Here is a 19061-nt window from a genome sequence, read left to right on the forward strand (position 1 = left end):
TCACTCAACCTGACCATGCTGGCACTTGGTCTCAGACTCAGCCTCCAGAACTGTGAGATAATAAATTACTGTTGTTCATACACCATCCAGGCTACAATATTAGATTGGTGCAAAATATTTGCAATTTTTGCCTCCACTTTTAAGGGCAAAAACTGCAATTACTTTTGCGCCAACCTACTATTTTGTTGTAGCAACCTAAACTAAGGCAAGGGAGACTACATCAGACAGTGTAGCTCTGTAAATACAAATGTATTCCTGTTCAGGAGAACTAAGTTCTAACCCTGACTTCAGGCCAGTAGCCACCTTTTCAGTCTATTTCATGAAGGGACCACCCATTATCATTACCACTGGTGGCAAAAATAGAGGCAAGAGAATGGAATTTGCTTTTCTGTGCAATCTCAATGTATACAGATTGAAGAGCAAGGGTTTGCTTTCATCTCTAAGAAGGAAAAGGAACGTGCCAGTCCCTAGGCTTAGAAACCTGGGGACTGCCAGTCCCTAAGAACTGGCACGTTATCAGAGAAAGAGTCATTCTAGCTCAGTGGGTCTTACTTAACCAGGAGTGAATTTGACTCCAGGGAATAGTTGGCAATGTCTGGAGATGTTTTTACTTGTTACAACTGTGGGATGAGTGGGTGGGTTGCTACTGGCATCTAGTGGGTGGGTTGCTAACTGGCATCTAGTGGGTGGAGACCAGAGATGCTGTTAAACATCCTGCAAAGCACAGGACAGTCCCCAACAACCAAGACTTATCTGGCCCAAATATCAATAGTGCCAAAGTTGAGAAACCTCATTCCAGCTTCTTTTCCCCTTCTACATTCTAGTCAACTCTTGACCTCTCAGCATTAGGATTCATCCAGCAGTCTTTTGCCCCAGCAATGTGTTGAAAGTTTTTAAAAACCTGAATCATTTTAATGTCACAAGAAAAAAATAAATTCACATGAAAGGATAGTCATTATGTTTAATGATGTTTTGCCTTTCACAGCAGGAGCTTAATAAAAATTTTTAAATTAAATGGTAAATAGATTAAAACATTAATTTCACATATGTTTTAATAAATAACAGGAAGATGGCTATATTACATAAATTGTTCTTGTATATGTCTTGAGTGGATCATCAAATGCATCTACGTGCTTTTTCCTGTGAATAGATCTAATAATAATGCTCTTCTAAAAACAAATTAAATGGATAATATTTGCTGAGAATGTAATGCTAATAGAAGCCAGCCCTGAATCCAATCCCCCAAATCTATTTAAAGAATTTGAAGAATGTCAGAAAAGCATGTGGCTTCAGGTTAATGTGTAAGATTTCCAGAAACTGGAAAAATCACTATGACTAAAAAGAATGAGCTCCCTGCATGGCTTTAAATTGGAATGATAGCCAAAACCAGTTAATTATAAAAATAGCTAATTTAACAGGTTTTCAAATTTGCTTCTTTCTCCAACTAGCATATAGTCAATAATCCTTAAAGAGAAAGTGAAGAAGGGAAAGCACTGAACCAAATTAGCTTTTTCATACCTGCCCAGCTCCAATGCAGAGTTCTCTGCCCGTAAATGGAGTGCTTCCATAGTTCAATAGCCATAAAGAGATGGGAACAGAGGGAGAGATAGAATCTCAGACTTGATTCAGCTGTAGAGAATGACAATGGTGTCAGAGGCCTTTCAACCAGAGCGACTCCATCTTGAATAGGGGCTGGGTAAAATAGGGCTGAGACCTACTGGCTGCATTCCCAGAAGGTTAAACATTCTACGTCATAGGATGAGAAAGGAGGTCAGCACAAGACCTTGCTGATAAAACAGGTTGTAATAAAGACGCTGGCCAAAACCCATGAAAACCAAGATGGCCAGGAGAGTGAACTCTAGTTGTCCTCACTGCTCATTATATGCTAATTATAATGTATCAGCATGTTAAAAGACACTCCCATCAGTGCCATGACAATTTACAGGTGCCAACTTCCAGAAGTTGCCCTCTAGGATCTAAATAGGGGAGGAACCTCAGCTCCTAGAATTGCCCACCTGGTTCCCAGAAAACTTGTGAAAAATTCATCCTTGTTTAGCATACAATCAAGAAGTAATTGTAAGTATCCTTAGGTGAGAAGCTCAAGCCGCTGCTCTGCCTGTGGAATAGTCATTCTTTTATTCTTTTACTTTCTTAATAAACTTGCTTTCACTTTACTGTATGGACTCCCCCTGAATTTTTTTCTTGTAGGAGATCCTCTCTTGGGGTCTGAATCAGGACCCCTTTCCAGTAACATAGGGAAGGGTCAGGGAGACTGGACAAAGAAGTTTTAAAAAGACTTAGATAAAGGGCTCTCATCATTGTCATAACATAAAATCGAGGACTCTTAGAATTTTGTAGCTGATACGATTAGAAATTTCAAAACTCAATTTCATTGATTTTCATCTGGGAAAACAGATGGCCAGAGAGGCCAAACAATTTGTTGAAGAGCACTGAGCGCAGACCACGCTAGAACGCAAACCTCTTAGCGGAGTATACGAGGCCTTTGATCTCCTCAGTCAGAATGAACTAGAGTTGGCCGGGCGCGGTGGCTCAAGCCTGTAATCCCAGCACTTTGGGAGGCCGAGGCGGGTGGATCATGAGGTCGAGAGATTGAGACCATCCTGGTCAACATGGTGAAACCCCGTCTCTACTAAAAATACAAAAAACTAGCTGGGCATGGTGGCGCGTGCCTGTAATCCCAGCTACTCAGGAGGCTGAGGCATGAGAATTGCCTGAGCCCAGGAGGTGGAGGTTGCGGTGAGCCGAGATCGCGCCATTGCACTCCAGCCTGGGTAACAAGAGCGAAACTCCATCTCAAAAAAAAAAAAAAAAAAAAAAAGAATGAACTAGAGTTTTCCAGGGTACCCTTTCTGATTGTTCAGCATGTGTGCCAGTCCGACTAATTATGAAGTTGCTTAAATATCTGTCCCTTCCATTGTATCGTAATCTCCTCATTCATCTTCAATCTCCAATGCCTTGAACTCAATAAAAGTTGACTGAACAAAAGTAAGTTGAACCCAGGATTTCTGATCATAATCTGGTGCACTTTAAAATTGTCAGCTTACTGGGAAATGGGATAATATGAGATTTGTATTTAATTTGTTTTTTGTTTGTTTGTTTTAGCTCATATACTTTTTCCACCTACACATGCTACACAAATGTTTTCTAAATCTGATAAAAAAATTAAAATTAAAAAGTTAAAAAAATAAAATTTGATACAATGCTACATTTAGATTGTTGAGATTAGATTTCTGAAGTGTATCATGGTGATCTCTACATCGCATGGTGATCAAATTGTTTTGGGTTTTAACACATAACTGACAAAGGCTTGGGGATGTGTAAGATCCCAAATATATTTTTACTAATTTTTATTTTTCTTGTTGATTCTCTTTTAAATAACTTTTTTTGTTATAAGAGTATTGGAGAAACCATAGAAAATAGTGATAAGTGAAGGAATAAATTTAAAATGACCCATTATTGTACAATACATTTTGATTTTTCAAACTTTGAAATTCAAGTTTGGAGAAGGATAGCTGACTTAACAAATTATCTAGCTAGACATTTTCTTGATGGGGTAATTTTGCAGATGACATTAGTGAGAGAAGTGACTTGCCATTCTCATACAGCTAGTAGGGGCGTGGGAGGATATTGGAACCAAATTTCCAATCTTCAGCAAAGAATCAAGGGAGAAGTGCTAAAACCTCAGTATTCCTCTGGATGGACATTTATTTTATTACTACAATAAGCCACACGGTGAGTCATAAGGGGCATTTTATTATTCTAATATGTCTCTGCTGTATTTAGAATCTGATAAAGCCCCTATTAGAATTCATCTCTTTAAGAATAAAAGGAGCTGAGGCACTAAAGAGAGGGTTGGAATAATCCATTAATTATATCCGTTAAGCTTCAGTTACGATAATAAGGGATATCACATGACCGTGGTGTGTGCTTGTTCTGAACAGTAAAGTACATGAGGAAAGATAAGATTCAGGGCTGAAATGTCCTTCAGTGCTGTGTTGGGAGTGGTGATGGAAGTCATTAAAAGAAAAATTGATTGAGGTATTTTAGTAAACAAAAGAACTCACCACTTACCCATCAGGAAGTGTATTGTTAATGTAGTGCTGTTCAGCCTTCTGGAAGAAAAGGTTTCTTCATGCTTCTCTCTTTAGCCTAATTCTTACCCTGTCACTTTTCAGGCAAATTAAAAAAAAAAAAAGATTAAAAACCATGGTCCTATTTTATTTGCTTCAAAAGAAACAGGCTGTTGCATTGTGCTTAGAGCAGTTTCCTCCCGGCCCTGATGTAAGTGTGAAAGGAAGACCATGTAATTGACTAGGCACTCTCTGAAGAAGCAGGAAATACAGTGTTAAGAAAATGAACAGGCATGAAAACCATGACTATTTGATAAAAGTAAATAATTTCTACAGTTCCTATGTTCTCAGCATATTTTCTTTGATACTGACTTATTTAATATGACAATAGCAGAACCATGGTAGCTTGTAGGCATTACTTTTCTTTTAATTTCTTTTACATTTTCAATTGACCAGCACTCACATTTGTATTACTTTTGGGTTATACTGAGAATCTATAATTTTTACAGATCAAATACCTGACATATATGTGCATTCTCTGAAGTCTTAGGGCAGAACTAGAACATTCTTATGAACATCAGTATCAGATATTAACGTGAAGTTTTGACTAGTGAAAATACCACAGTCCAAAATAAATGCCAGAATACCATACAGGATTTAAATATATATACATATATATGCATGTGTATTATATATATTTAATATGAATCTGTGTGGGATAGGATGAGGTAGGGGGAAATCAGTTTTACAATTCTTAAGTATTTCACTCTTGATAAGAGTATATACATTGGAAATCAGTTGGAAAGTATTTTTAAAGAAAAATATTGGTGTGCTATGAATGAATCCACCCCTACCACCATAGAGGCAGGGTAGGAGAGGCCTGTGCTTTTCAAGCATAGCTGGGAAAGGATCTCAACCAGACCACTTCAAGAGTCTAATGTGTGGAGACTGTTGCTTACAGGGACATTATGGTCTAGTTTCTGACTCACAGTTAAGTCAGGGAGACAGGTTGGGTGTTCTGATGGTGGAGTCCAGAAGGTGGCCTGCATTGAAAAGTCTCATGAGTGTTGACTTAGGTTGAGTTTAAGAGGTCCCTGGAAGAACAAACACTCAGTAGGAGAGAAGCTAGAGGTACCTTCAGTGCTGAATGTGGGGTAAGCCACCAACTGGAACCTAGAGATTCATTCTCCCCCGTGGAGAGAATTACATAGGAAAGATGCCCTGTGATAGAGAGTGGGGGTGTCTCTAACAATTTACCCACCCACCTGCCCCACCCCCAAGAAAAGGAAAATCACATATAACCAGTTAGCTGTAAATACATGCTGAGCCTAGAAAACTCAGATACTAAGTTATCAGGGTACCTGGCAAGTAAGAACATCCCTGCTTCCCTTCCCATCTCTCCTCTTCCTCTTCCAACCCTGTGGCTAGCAAGACGGGGAGAGGAGGAGAAGCCATCAGTGGGGAAAAAGGAGCAGCTTTCTCTCCTTCATCAACTGCTGGATTCTCCCTTGTCATAGGCCTGAGCTGGGGAATGGGGAAGAAGTGTTCTTTTAAAACTGAAAATGTAACATTATTGTCTAATTTTAAAACATGTAAAATTTCAACAGTGTTGAGATTAGACATATTAATCATTAAACTAAGATCATGTTTTGCAGCTTGAAGTGATAAGAAAATTCTCTTATCTTAGAGCATCCAGGAAAGTTGGGGGCTCCCTGAACATCCTTTTAAATCCTTTGGAAGTCAGCTTTCAAAGAGGATTTAAAGTGCAGACCGGGCCTTCAGAAACTTGGTTAATGTAATGGTTTCCTCTGCAGAGTTGGGGACTATACCTTGTGTGGAAAAGAGAAAATAAGATTATCTTGCATTTTCCCCATTCTTTTTCAAAAAAGAAAGCTCAGCTAGCATAAAAGTTAAATTCAAAATGTAATGGGTATTATTTACATATTCAAGTCTTGTGTATATCATGTAAGCCCTGAATTATGGTATTCATTATTTCAAATGACAAGCTGGATTTTTTTTCTTTTTCACAAATTAATTTTTCTGGAAACCTTTCGGTTTGGGCTTTAAGATTTTAGGCTTTCATCATGAAAAGATGACAGCATTCAAGATTAAAGTGTGTGGCTCTTCTCAAGATGTTCTTAGTCCAGCAAAGGATTCTATGCATATTTGGGCTTCCTTCTATCTCATAACCTGTATTTCTTGATATTCTATTTATATCCTGTGAGATTTTTTTTAAAGGGAAAATTTTTCCGTGGTTGAAGGACATGTCAAAGAATAGAGGATACAGTTTTATATCAAAGGAAGTTTCATGTTATGACTTTAGAAGCCCATTTGACTTAAGACACATCATTTCCTCATGGAAGTGTTAAATAGATCTGTACAATAAGGTTGGCAATCTTTGTACAAAACACAGGTTTTTTTCTTCCTGCCCTAAAGAAAGTGTATCTTTCACAATGTAAATGTCAGCAGTCAGAAAATAGTTACTTTTACTTCGTTTTCAAAGTCCTCAAAAACTTGTACCTAATCATGAATATTTTCCCCCCAGATTGTTCCTTCTCACTCCCAGAAACTTTGAAGTTTTTCTTTTTTTCTTTTTTCTTTTTCTTTTTTTTTTTTTTTTCAGATGGAGTGTCACTCTGTCACCAGGCTGGAGTGCAGTGGCACAATCTCAGCTCACTGCAACCTTTGCCTCCTGGGTTCAAGCAACTCTTCTGTCTCAGCCTCCCAAGTAGCTGGGACTACAGGTGCGCACCACCATGCCCAGCTAACTGTATTTTTAGTAGAGACGGGACTTCACCATGTTGGCCAGGCTGGTCTCAATCTCTTGATCTCGTGATTGCCCACTTCGGCCTTTCAAAGTTCTGGGATTACAGGCATGAGCCACTGCACCCAGCCATGAAGTTTTTCTATATGACACCAAGACCAATGTCTTTTTTATAATTACACAGAGATGAAAGAAAGTGTGTCGTATTGTTAACCAAACATATAAAATTGTGAAGCTGTATTTTTTTTTTAACTTTGTTTTTTGCAAAGAAGCCATTCTCTTTGGGTAAAGTAATTTGTTATTCACAGTTTCCTTGTCCTCATATTATAAAGGGAAAAATTGTAGAAATTTTAAAGGAAGCTCTAGGTAATGTTTTCATCCCTGAATCTTTGGGGAGTTATAAAAACAAACAGATTACTGAACCTGTAAGAGAACCAATTGTGAAGTCATTACATCTAAGCACAAGCAAAATTTCCTCTTGGATCATGAAGTTATAGAAGAATAGAAAGCCTGCATTTTGAGATTCAGATAAAGTTGGGTAATGTGTAAGTCAAACAAGTAAAATTTTACAATTCAGGAATATTGATAGCAGTTCAATTTAATAGACTTTCACATTCCAAATTTAAAGCTTCCTTTGCTGTGCTAATAGACATACAACAGCAGTAGGCATTTAAGAAGACTGAATCAACAATTTAAAACTATAATGTGTTTTTTATTCAGCTCCCTTCTTCACATATATTTGTTTTGTTTTGTATTGTTTTCTTTTGTTTTGAGACGGGGTCCTGCTCTGTTGCCAGGCTGGAGCACGATCTCGGTTCACTGCAACCTCTACCTTCCAGGTTCAAGCCATTCTCCTGCCTCAGCCTCTTGAGTAGCTGGGATTACAGGCACGCGCCAGCAACCCCAGCTATTTTTTATATTTTTAAATTTCCTGTGATCGAGACTGGATTGCCCAGACCTCCCTCTGTGGGGTGTGGCTGTGCAGTAAGTAGAGATGGGGTTTCACCATGTGGTCCAGGCTGGTCTCGATCTCCTGATCTCAAGTAGTCAGCCCACCTCAGCCTCCCAAAGGGCTGGGATTATAGGCGTGAGCCACCGCGTCCAGTCCTTATTACAAAAGTTTTAAAATCATCACAGAAGTTTTGAAAGGGTGGGGGGCAGAAAATTACCTGCTTTTCCTCTCTCCAGTGATTTCCCTCAAATCTGTGTCTTTTCCTCAGGCCCAGGCCTCTGACTTACTGCGCAGCCACACCCCACAGAGGGAGGTCTGGGCAATCCAGTCTTGATCACAGGAAAGCCATCGACCTTCCCACTTCCTCCCCTCCAACTTGTTCTCAGCCCTTGACTTTGGGCTTTGCTTCTGCTCAAGTCCCAGGAACTGATTAATTTCATCCAGCTGGGTGGTTAGTTCTCTTTCCCTCTAGTTGCTCTCACTCCCTGACTCTTGCCTTCTGTAACAACTGGAGACAACTCTTTCAGAACCAGCTTCAAGCCCCAGATCTCTCTCTGGTTTTAGTTCATAAGGCAGGTACCCTACTGTGTGAGCCTACATCAGACAGAAACATAGCCATTGGCAAGGATTTAGGTGAATTTCCTTCCAGTGCTTTTCTAATAACCCCCCCTTTTTTTTGGTAGATATAACCATACACCTACACACATATTTGAATATCCTGCCTTTTTATTTAAAGTGACATGATAGGGCTGGGAGCGGTGCCTCATGCCTGTAATCCCAGAACTTTGGGGAGAACAAGGTGGGTGGATCACCTGAGGTCAAGAGTTCAAGACCAGCCTGGCCAACATGGTGAAACCCCATCTCTACTAAAAATACAAAAATTAGCCAGGCATGGTGGCAGGCTCCTGTAACCCCAGCCACTCAGGAGGCTGAGACATGAAAATCACTTGAACCTAGGAGATGGAGGTTGCAGTGAGCCAAGATCTTGCCATTGCATTCCAGTCTGGGAAAAAAGAGCAAAACTTCATGTCAAAAAAAAAAAAAAAAAAAAAAAGAAAGAAAGAAAGAAAGAAATGACGTGATAAACATTCTAGATAGTCTCTATGATGGTCACGGCTATAGTCTCAAATAGTCGATATGTATTAATAATAATTTATTTGGCCATTCTGCTGAGTAGTGGACATCTGTCATTCTGCCCACTCAATACCTTTCTTTCTTTTAGGGAAATGCTAACTACTCTCTGCATGGGGTCTGGATGGAACTGTTTATCACAGTGTTTTCACTCCCCGTTTTGCCTCACCAAGAGGTAAGCAGAAGACCCAAGCCAGCCAGGCCAGTTAGACACAATCTTCAGATAACTAAGGTATTGATCACAGTATCACCCCACTCAAGGCTTAGTTGGAGATGAGCAGAAGATGACTAAAGCTCGGTCATTTTAATTAACTCCTGTACCTCAAAGAAAGACTGTCAATGAGGCCTTTATACTGACACTCTGGTTTTCATTCTTCCTAATGTCATTCATTCGAGAAATTACCCAATCTTTCCAACGGTGTCTTTGGAAGGCAGATAGAAAAGAAGATAGAGTTGTTTTCTGTTCTTTGCAACCAAGGAACTCTGAATGATAGAATTGTTGCTAGGCCTTTTGGTTATTTTTAATATCTTGAATACTTCTGTGATATACATCTTTGTGTGTGCCTGTTTATACGGATGTAGCTTTATGTGTTTTATATAATTTCTCAGTGGCAGAATTACTTAGTCAAAAGGTATGAACATTTTATATCTTTGCGTGTAAAATGTTCTGTTTGTATGGATGTAGCTTTTTATATATTTTATATAATTTCTCAGAAGTGGAATTACTTAGTCAAAAGGTATGAACATTTTTCTGATTCTTAATATAAATTGTGCAAATGCTTTTTAAGAGGATTATACCAATTTACATTTTGTATTATATATATAACAAAAAGTACTACTGAAAAAAAATTATAAAAATTTGTCTCTCCATTGAGGAGAACCTTGTAATAGATGACAAAGTACTTGAAATAGGAACACAGAATATTTTCAGTTTAAAATAATTTCACTGCGTTATTTACAGAATCCTTAGCGTTATGGCCAGACATTTATAGGATGACCTGTACCAAATCTATGTTGATTAAATAAATTACTTATTCAACTAGCTTAAATCTGTGATAGAAAGATGACATTTACTGAATGTTTAATATACACTTTGCCAGGGGCTTTGTATTATCCTAGGAAATCCTCAAAATGACCCTACTATTTTTCCTATTTTATTTGTAACGATAGGAAGACTTCGAGAACATGACTAACTTTCCCAAGGGCTGTACCAGAGCCAGAACCAAAATCTACTTGGCTTTTAAGCCTACATTCTAAAACTGTATCTCAACCATCTTATTCTTATAGAACTTAAAGTTAGAAAACCAGGTTGGAGGCCCAATTTCACCACTTAGTAACCAGACACACTTGGGAAATTCACTCAAGCTCTTTGAATCTTCATTTTCTTATCTTTAAAACTAAGATAATAATACTTGCTCTACCTACATCATAAGATTTTGTGAGGCACATAGAGATAATGTGAAAGGGTGCTATACAGATGTCAGATGTCAGTGTGATGACTTAAAACCCCGAACGCCATAAACGTCTCTGACTGCTATTAGAAGTTATAAAGAATATTGGGGCCAGGTACAATGGCTTATTCCTGTCATGCCAGCACTTTAGGAGCCTGAGGCAGGAGGATCATTCAAGGCCAGGAGTTCAAGACTAGCCTGGGAACATAGTGAGAACCCTTCTCTATAAAAATAAAAAAGCCAAGTGTGGTGGCACACACACCTGTAGTCCCATATACTCGGGAGGGTGAGGTGGGAGGATCACTCTACACCAGGAGTTTGAAGTTGCAATGAGCTGTGATTGCACGACTTGTACTTTCGCCTGGGCAGCAGAGTGAGACTCTGTCACTAAAAACATAGAAAACAATAATAATTAAAAATACTGGGACCTTGGGATACCCACTCCTCTCTTTCTGCACTGAGTTGTGAAGCAGCTGAGATACGTACATACATCCAATGGATGAGGCTGAAGATATCAACTGGATTGGAAATCTGTGGCTTACATGTGTGGCCACAATGAGCCTTCTAACACTTCCTGACTAGGTGAGGAGACAAGCTTCCTCACCCAGTCACGGGCAGAGCTGGATACTCTGTGTCTCTCCCACAGAACAACCTCTTAGTGCAGGAAGGTGGAGGAAAAAGTCGGCTGAGAACAGGCTACTCCAAAAAGCAGAGCAGCAAAGGCACCAGCTGGTCAGGTCCCCCTTCCTAAGTAAACAATCACATAATTCATCTGAGACAAAGCCAGTGAGGTGGTGTGGAGAAAGAGAGGGCAGTTTCCTTCCAAGTTTTTCCTGGGATTCTTAATGGGAATATTAGGTTTGGGGGAATAAGGCTTCTCTTTAACAGTGAAGAATCACCAGCTCTATTAGTAATAGGAAATAGCTTACAAGGATCATGGGGAGTTTTTCCTCAGCTCGTTCTACCTCCTACTTGGCTGGGTGGAAGGGAAGGAACCATCTGTGGCTGCTGCATATGATATTGTCAACTTTGTCATTCCACACCCACTCCTTGACGCCCCACCATGTGGTCATAAGACTCCCTTTAAAGTGTTCCTTTAAAAAACAAAATGTGTTTTCTTTCTATAAACTACAGCTCAATGTCAGAACCCGTGTGTTGTTTGCTCTTGATGTAACCCTTTTCAAATGTTTGGGCAACTTATTCTGTTTCCCTGTGGGGTCCCAGCCAGGCCAAAGTGAGTGCCAGCCTCATTTGGGCAGCAGATGCCCTGTGGAAGGGCAGAAGGAGACAAGAGCTAATTGTAACTTTGTGATTAGCTGTCATGGATGCCTGGTCCTGTCAATAGCACTCAATAAAGCCAGAAGGCCAAACGTTCCCTTCTGCATACTGATTGCTGAGTCAGATTTCTCAGTGCAGAAGGGCTTTCTAGGCAGTCAATTTTAGAATATTAGTCTTGGTTCTTAAGTGGTTAAAATCCCTAGCTGGTCTTTAATCTGAGCCTGGAGAATTTACTTATGGCTGACATTCTGCTGCGATATTTTTACTCTCAATATATATGTTTTTCCCTCATCTCTTAGATCCCTGAATCATAGAGATATATATGTTTTATATAATCAACTGTCTCCAGTCTCCAAGAGTGATGAGTACATATTGTGTCAGGTTGAGAGGATGGGAGAACTTTCAAATGCCTTTCTTCTTACCTCTTTTTCCTTCTCACTGTCTCCCACTAGGTCCTGCCGCTTATTCTTTGACTGACACCCTTATCATGACCACTGAGGTCTTTTGGGGCTACCCTGGTTCTGATTCTTCTGAAGGTTTGTTGCTTAACTCTGTCTTCAGTCCTTTGAGCTGCCTTTTCTATAAGTTCCTCTTTTGGCTAAAGTTGGCAAATCTTATAACCAAAGAACAAATAAAACACTAGCTTGCAATGTTCTATGTTGCTTCTGCCAAGCATATGCAGCACTTCCTATCTAATCCACCCAGTGGATAGGTGGATTTAGTATTTGCTTCCTCCTATTGGGTCATTGTCTGTTTCTGTGCATGTCTTGTTTCCTCATATAAAATGTGGTCTTCTCAAGGGTGTTGGCCCATGCTCTATCCATCCATAGATATCACAGGACCTAGCAAAGTCTTTCATAAAGGAAGTACACAACTGGCAATTATTGATTCATTGCTCTATTTTTTCTTTCTTTATCCCTGGCATTTCCCAATAATTTCAAATATCTCCATAAGAGTACCAGAGAAAGCAGGTAGCTTTACTTGCGCTATGTTTCTATGCCCATAGTAGCTAAAACGGGACCCAGAGCAAGACGTTTAAATCCTCTCTTGTTATCAGGACTCAGCCTTCTGATGCTCCATGGCTTGGGGGCTGATTGTCTCCTACCCAGCCTACACTGTATACCTATGCTAGGCTCTTTATGAGGACTAAGCCTCATAGTAAAAGGGCCAGATAAATAGAAAATCATTTTATGTAATTATAGAAGTGAGAATACTGAGTATTCTGGTGTTCACATAGGATAAGCACATCTTTATTTGTATGAGAAAAAAAAAAGAGAGTGAAAAATAGATTACTTAGTATGTTATTTAGAACCCTTGGATTGCAAGTGACGGAAACTCAATTCAAACCAACCTAAGTCAAAAGCAAAATATATTGTCTCATGTAACTTTCTGACAGAGAGTCAGGGTGGAAAGGGCTTTGGGAACAAGGGAATGAGATCTAGGATTGGTCTAGTCTGTATCACCTTCCTGTACCTGAGGTAGTGGCAGTGATGGTAGAGTCTTATAAGAGGAAGGAGTGCATGTTACGATGATGGTACGGCTAAGCAAACAAGGGCAAGGGCCACTATATCATGCTATAAATGGTTTTCTTTGATGTCTTCCTTAATTTCAAAAATGCTTCCAACAAAGCACACAGAAAAAAGAACACAGGGACTCTGCTAGTGGGTGTTTGTATCTTAAGCCTTGTACTTTTCACAGCTTACTCACTGCTTGTACCTGAGGCCATAGATGCCCTGTAAAAGCTTCTACAGGGTTTCTCCTAAGCTAGCTTCCTTACATGATTCTCTCCCTTTTCTGATCTTCTTCTTTTCCTCACCTCTGGGACTGGTGGCTGTTTGCACGGACTGCCCTTAGCTTTGCTTTTGTTTTTATCCTGGGGACAATGTCTTCAGATTATCCTAGACCAAATAAACTACAACCACGGGGCCAGGCTCTTCCTCCTCTAACTGGACCGTGTTCCCAGGGATCTTCAGCTTAGTTTAGGTCAAGCACTCTTGGAAAAGGAAAGGCCTAGTTAACAATAGACATTCTAGCAATTGATTCTTTTTGACATGTTGTAAAATCTACTCACATTTTGTAATTAAAGCATTCCGCTATGGAAACCAACACCAATCAAGCTGCTCCTGGAATGCAGGGTGGCCTCCTAAATATGGGATGTCCTAGAGAGCTGCATTTTGGGCATTTAACGTATTCTCCACTACTTAGGGCACAGCACTGAAATTACCACCACTAAGTTCGTCTGTCCCTGGAGTTAATCTCAGGCAGTGCAGCCTCAGGAGTGGAACTGATCTCTTGTGTGTGTCCAGTCTTTCTTCCTTCAGAAGTCAGCTGTGTTTTCTGCTGACTCTCTATAGGAACATCAGTCCTGAATCCTCAAACCACCACCTGGAGCAGTAAGTGCTCCCCACAGTCCTAGAAGGCATCTACTGCTGGATCTCCAAAGCATGTGACACATTGTGAGAGAGAAATGAGAAAGCCGAGCACTTCAGGTAAAGCTTACTTTGCTACAAGCCCCCTAATTATACTGCATAATTAGTTTGAATTCACTGACAATTCGTACAATTTTCCTGTAAGTCATCTACACACAATTCCCTCTCATGCAACACTTGGCTTTGCTAATACATATCTATTATGAGAGCTATGCTTCTTAAGTGTAAATGTTTTATATTCACTAAGGCTCTTGGCTTACATATAAATGGGCTATTGAGCAATGTGGTACAGAAGTCTTTTCTCCACAACTCTCAAATGTAAAGAATTCATTAGATGGGCTGAAATAGACTGATCTGTCAATTTCTATGCTCACTTAAAATAAGGAAGTCATTAGCTAGGTAACAAAAAACACAATCTATGTAATTAGAACAAGCTGGTTTTGCTCAATATAAAAATAAGAAAAAGAAACCATGTGAAAGTTAAACTATTTAATCAGTTCATTGAGGATCTATTAAAAAGCATTTGAATTATTTATGATGAGAACTATCTTGACTCAAGTGGGCAGTGGTGAGCTCTTTGACCTTCAGTCCCTATGTCGAAAGGGGGCTTTGCCATAAAGTCTTACATGGCACAGGTGCCAAGTTAAGTGCCCAGGCTTACTCTTAAAAGCACGCTGGATTCTGTTTTAGTCTTTCAGTGAACTGAAGGGAATAAACAAATCCCTCTTGGAGAACTTCTGCACTATCTTAGTAAAGTCGTTCTGCCAGAATTCTATCTGGTAGTTACCTTTTCTGATTCATTGAATGTTGTCCCAGGGCCCAACATGGGTAATTTTTCTCTCATTTGCGATTAGTTCCACTACAGGGAATTAAATATTCAACTTCTTGCCTTCTGGGATATACTCAGCCTTTATCACAAAGCTCTTCCAGGGAAGGAACTTAGATTCTTTGAAGAACTTCCCTGCCCTTACCCAAACAGATTCAGTTGTTAATTCTGTCCACCTAGCTCCATCTTCAGCGCAGGTTAAAAAGCATCTGGTGCAAGTCTTTTCTTATAAAGGCTCATTAATGCTTGATAACTGTGAGGACCTTCTGTAAGTCATGCCTTTTCGGAAAAAATACACACATACACACACTCAAAATGCTGCAACACAACTATGATGGCAGCTTGCATACTGAACCAGCTGTTTCTCTCAAACATTGTATTCGACATCCTCTCTAGACAGTGAATGCGAAAGACTTAGGTTGGAAAAGAGCATTAGGTTTTGATTAACGGTTGGATGAGGGCCAGTTAAATTTTTAAATCTGAATGAGATTGCTGACTCAGGAGCCTTAGTAGCATAATGGACAGACAGTCCTCAAAGCTTTCATTAAAAGGATTTCTGGTAACTGATGTCTAGAGAAATGAGTTGAAATACAATTCACTGCACCACTCAGCTTTTATCTAAAACAGAATATGTAATCTCAAAGAACTCAACTGGTCTTTTGAAAAATTCAGGTAAAATTAAATTTAAAGAAGCTAGAGCTTAAACATTTTGAGGAAAGGAAGGCTCCAGGAGCTTTGTGACTCTATCACTTTATCCTTTTGAATGCCATATTTAATTATGTTTATTGCATTTTAAGTGCAGCTGGAGTCACTGATCTGCTGATAACAAAGTCTGGAATGGTTTGTGGGAGGTGCTCAGGATGTATCAGAGACTGATTTGATTTGCATTTTATTTTTAACTTTAGTTCCTCTCTGAACTCCACGTTCTCATGTTTGTTTTTTTTTTGTTGCTTAATACCAGTCATGTGCCACCTAATGAGAGGGATATATTCTGAGAAATGCACTATTGGGTGATTTTGCCATTGTGCAAAATCACAGTGTACATACACAAACCCAGATGGCATAGGGTACTATACACCTGGGCTATCTGGTGGAGCCTATTGCTTCCAGACTACAAACCTGTATAGCATGTTACTGTATTAACAGCTGCAGGCAATTGTAACACTGGTATTTGTGTATCTAAACCTATCTACACATAGAAAAGGTACAATCAAAATACAGTATTATAATCTTATGGGACCACCACTGTGTATACAGTCTGTCATTGACTGAAACATTATGCAGTGCATGACTATAATAAGAACAGACTATGCCTTTGCAGAAATCTCCCCAGAAAGCCTCTGAAACGACCCTGATCTTAGAGGCAGTTTTATAAATCACGGCCAATGAAACTCAGCCATTGGGTTGTGCCTGAGATGTTCCTGCTCTCCTTTTGCCATGACCCTAGAGGTGAAGGTGCTCTTTCTTCTGTTTCTCGTGAAAGAATGTAAATGTTATATTTTAGCTTCTTTTCCCAGTCCAGTAATATCTTGTTAAATTTACAAGATTGTAGCAGTGCCTCCAAAAGGGGACAGTAACAACAGTTACTTTGAAAATGGGTGAGTTCTTTGTAGCCATCTCTGAGTTGAACAGTTCTTGTGTAGGCTGTCTTCCCAGTTAGGCTGTGAGGCTCTTGAAGGCAGCAAGAGTTGTCTTTCACTCTTCCCTGATCTCCTCAGCCAATCCTCTGCCCCACAATTCCAAAAATCAGTTACCAAGCCATTGCAATTCTTTTTCTGAAATGTGTAGTAGACCCCTTTTAGGGTATTTGCCCAGTTCACAAAGACCCCTGCCCTCTTTGAAAATCTGTTCTTGCAGACATCTATGTTCTATATGACTCTTTCTGAGACAATAGCTGATTAGAACAGTGATAGACAGTTGCCACAAGCTGGACCAATCGGATTGATATTCTCTCTCTCTCTCAAATCTCAAATTGAGATTCAGAAACAGCTCTGTAGTCTCTGTTTGTGGGTAGAACTGGAACATATGAACTCAGAGCTATAAGGATGCAATATTCTATCAAGCAGAGAGAGAAGCAGAGGAAGCCAGTCTGCACAGATGGAATGCAGTAGCGCACAGAAAGAAGCAGACACTCGGAGATGTCTGACACCTTTCTGGTTACGTTCCAGTCAGTTCAGAGGCCCAGACGCATTCCTGTCTGGAAGCATCGTGATACTTCTTTGTAAATCAATAATAAATCCCTTGCCATCCCCTGTGCCTGTTAGCTTAAGTTGTTTTTTTCTTAAAAAAAAATCTAAAGAGTTCTAAATGATATGAAATGTCTATTATATGGATCGTAGAATGACAGTTGCCAGGGGCTGAGAGGAGAGGGAAATGGAAAATTGCTCAATGGATGGATATAGGTATAGCTTTGCAAGAGGAAAAAGTTGTGGATATTGGTTGCACAACAATATGAATAGACTTTCCACTACTGAGCTGTATGCTTAGTTATGGTTAAGACAGTAAATTTTACATTATGTGTATTTTGCCACCATTTAAAAAAAAGTTTAAAATAGCCTGTTGTTACCAGCTTCCTTGTCTTCCTTACTGCTACAGCCCTATTCAGGTCTCCATGGTCCAAAATATGGACAATTGTAGTCACCAAACTGGTCTCCCCACTTCCACCCCCTTGGAATTTGGTCCCCAGCAATCTACCCGACATGCATGGATCAATTGATGTTACCCATAAAGCACTAACACTGTGCCATACTCCAAAATGCAAACCTTCATGGTTACCCATCTAATTCAGGATCAAGTTCACACTCCCCAGCCTGTCATACAGGATCCATTGAACCTTTCCAAACTTCTGGCCTACTGATTCTCAATAGGAAGCAAACCCTAGCAAGACTGGTCTGCCTCATCCCAGAAGAGTACTTACTCATGCTGTTTCCCTGCTGTGAATACCTTCCTTCTCCTCACCACGTCTTGTCTTTCTTTCAAAGCCCAGGTTCAGATCCACCAATTCTATGAAACGTTTCTGGCCACTCTAGTCAGCCAGAGACATTTATTATTTGAATTGAATTTCTTAGCATTTAAATATACACAGTTACTTATTAATCTGGCTTGTTTTTCTGCTAGCTTATAAATTGCTTGATTACAGAACATAAGCTTGATAATCTTTGATTTTTCCTCTATACTGTGTTCTTGGTAAGCTCTTAATAATGCTTGCTGAATGAAATCAGAAATGAAGAATGGCTGCTTTACCAGTTTGTCTCTTCTGCCAAGTTTTTTACATAGATTTTACACATCAACTTTTTAATGCAATGATTAAATATGCCTAATTTAATCATCCCAGCAACACTAGTAAGTAGATATGATCATTATCCTCATATCACAGATGAGGAAACACTGGCACGCTTAGTTTTTGTGTTTTTTGTTTGTTTGTTTGAGATGGAATCTTGCTCTGTTGCCCAGGCTGGAGTGCAGTGGCACAATCTCGGCTCACTACAACCTCTGCCTCCCAGGTTCAAGTGATTCTCTTGCCTCAGCCTCCTGAGTAGCTGGGCCTAAAGTGCATGCCACCATGCCCAGCTAATTTTTGTGTTTTTAATAGAGACGGGATTTCATTATGTTGGCCAGTGTAGTCTTGAAATCCTGACCTTGTGATCCGCCTGCCTTGGCCTCCCAAAGTGCTGGGATTATAGGCCTGAGCAAACCATGCCTAGCCAAGAACACATAGTTAAATAACTTGCAAAAAAAAAATCATATCTATTTATAGGAGGCAGAGTTGTGATTCTGAGCTGAATCTATTTGGCTCCTAAGTCTATGCTTTTTCTACAATATTACCACATATCCCATACTCTATTGTTATTGCTGGCTTTATTGCCTGTTATTCCTGTGAATTCTAACCTCCCCAAAAGCAGGAATCTTATTTCAATACATCACAGAAAATCACTAAATATCTATAGAGGAAAGGAAGGAGAGAGGAAGAAAGGAGGAAGGAAAGAAGAAGAGGAAGAAAGAAAGGAAGGGAGGAAGCAAGGTAAGAAGGAGGGGGGAAAAGCAAGAAGGCAGGAAGACAGGAAAGACGGCAGGAAGGGAGGGACGGAGGGAGGAAAGGATAAGAAGGAAGAAACTCTGGAATGGAGCTTGTCTTACTC

The 19061-nt window shown here is 39.8% G+C and overlaps 1 long non-coding RNA gene across 1 annotated transcript in view; it reads left to right on the plus strand.

Moving 5' to 3' along the window:
• The window catches only part of LOC141580732 (uncharacterized), a 40009-nt gene extending 27805 nt beyond the window's left edge, over positions 1 to 12204 (plus strand). The window contains exons 3-4 of the long non-coding RNA XR_012513025.1: positions 9030 to 9113; positions 12120 to 12204. This is a non-coding gene — a long non-coding RNA (uncharacterized LOC141580732). The remainder of the gene's footprint in view (positions 1 to 9029; positions 9114 to 12119) is intronic.
• Positions 12205 to 19061: the final 6857 nt, after the last annotated feature.

Source organism: Saimiri boliviensis, chromosome 12 (genome assembly GCF_048565385.1).
Source record: "Saimiri boliviensis isolate mSaiBol1 chromosome 12, mSaiBol1.pri, whole genome shotgun sequence".
Classification (NCBI taxonomy): Eukaryota; Metazoa; Chordata; class Mammalia; order Primates; family Cebidae; genus Saimiri; species Saimiri boliviensis.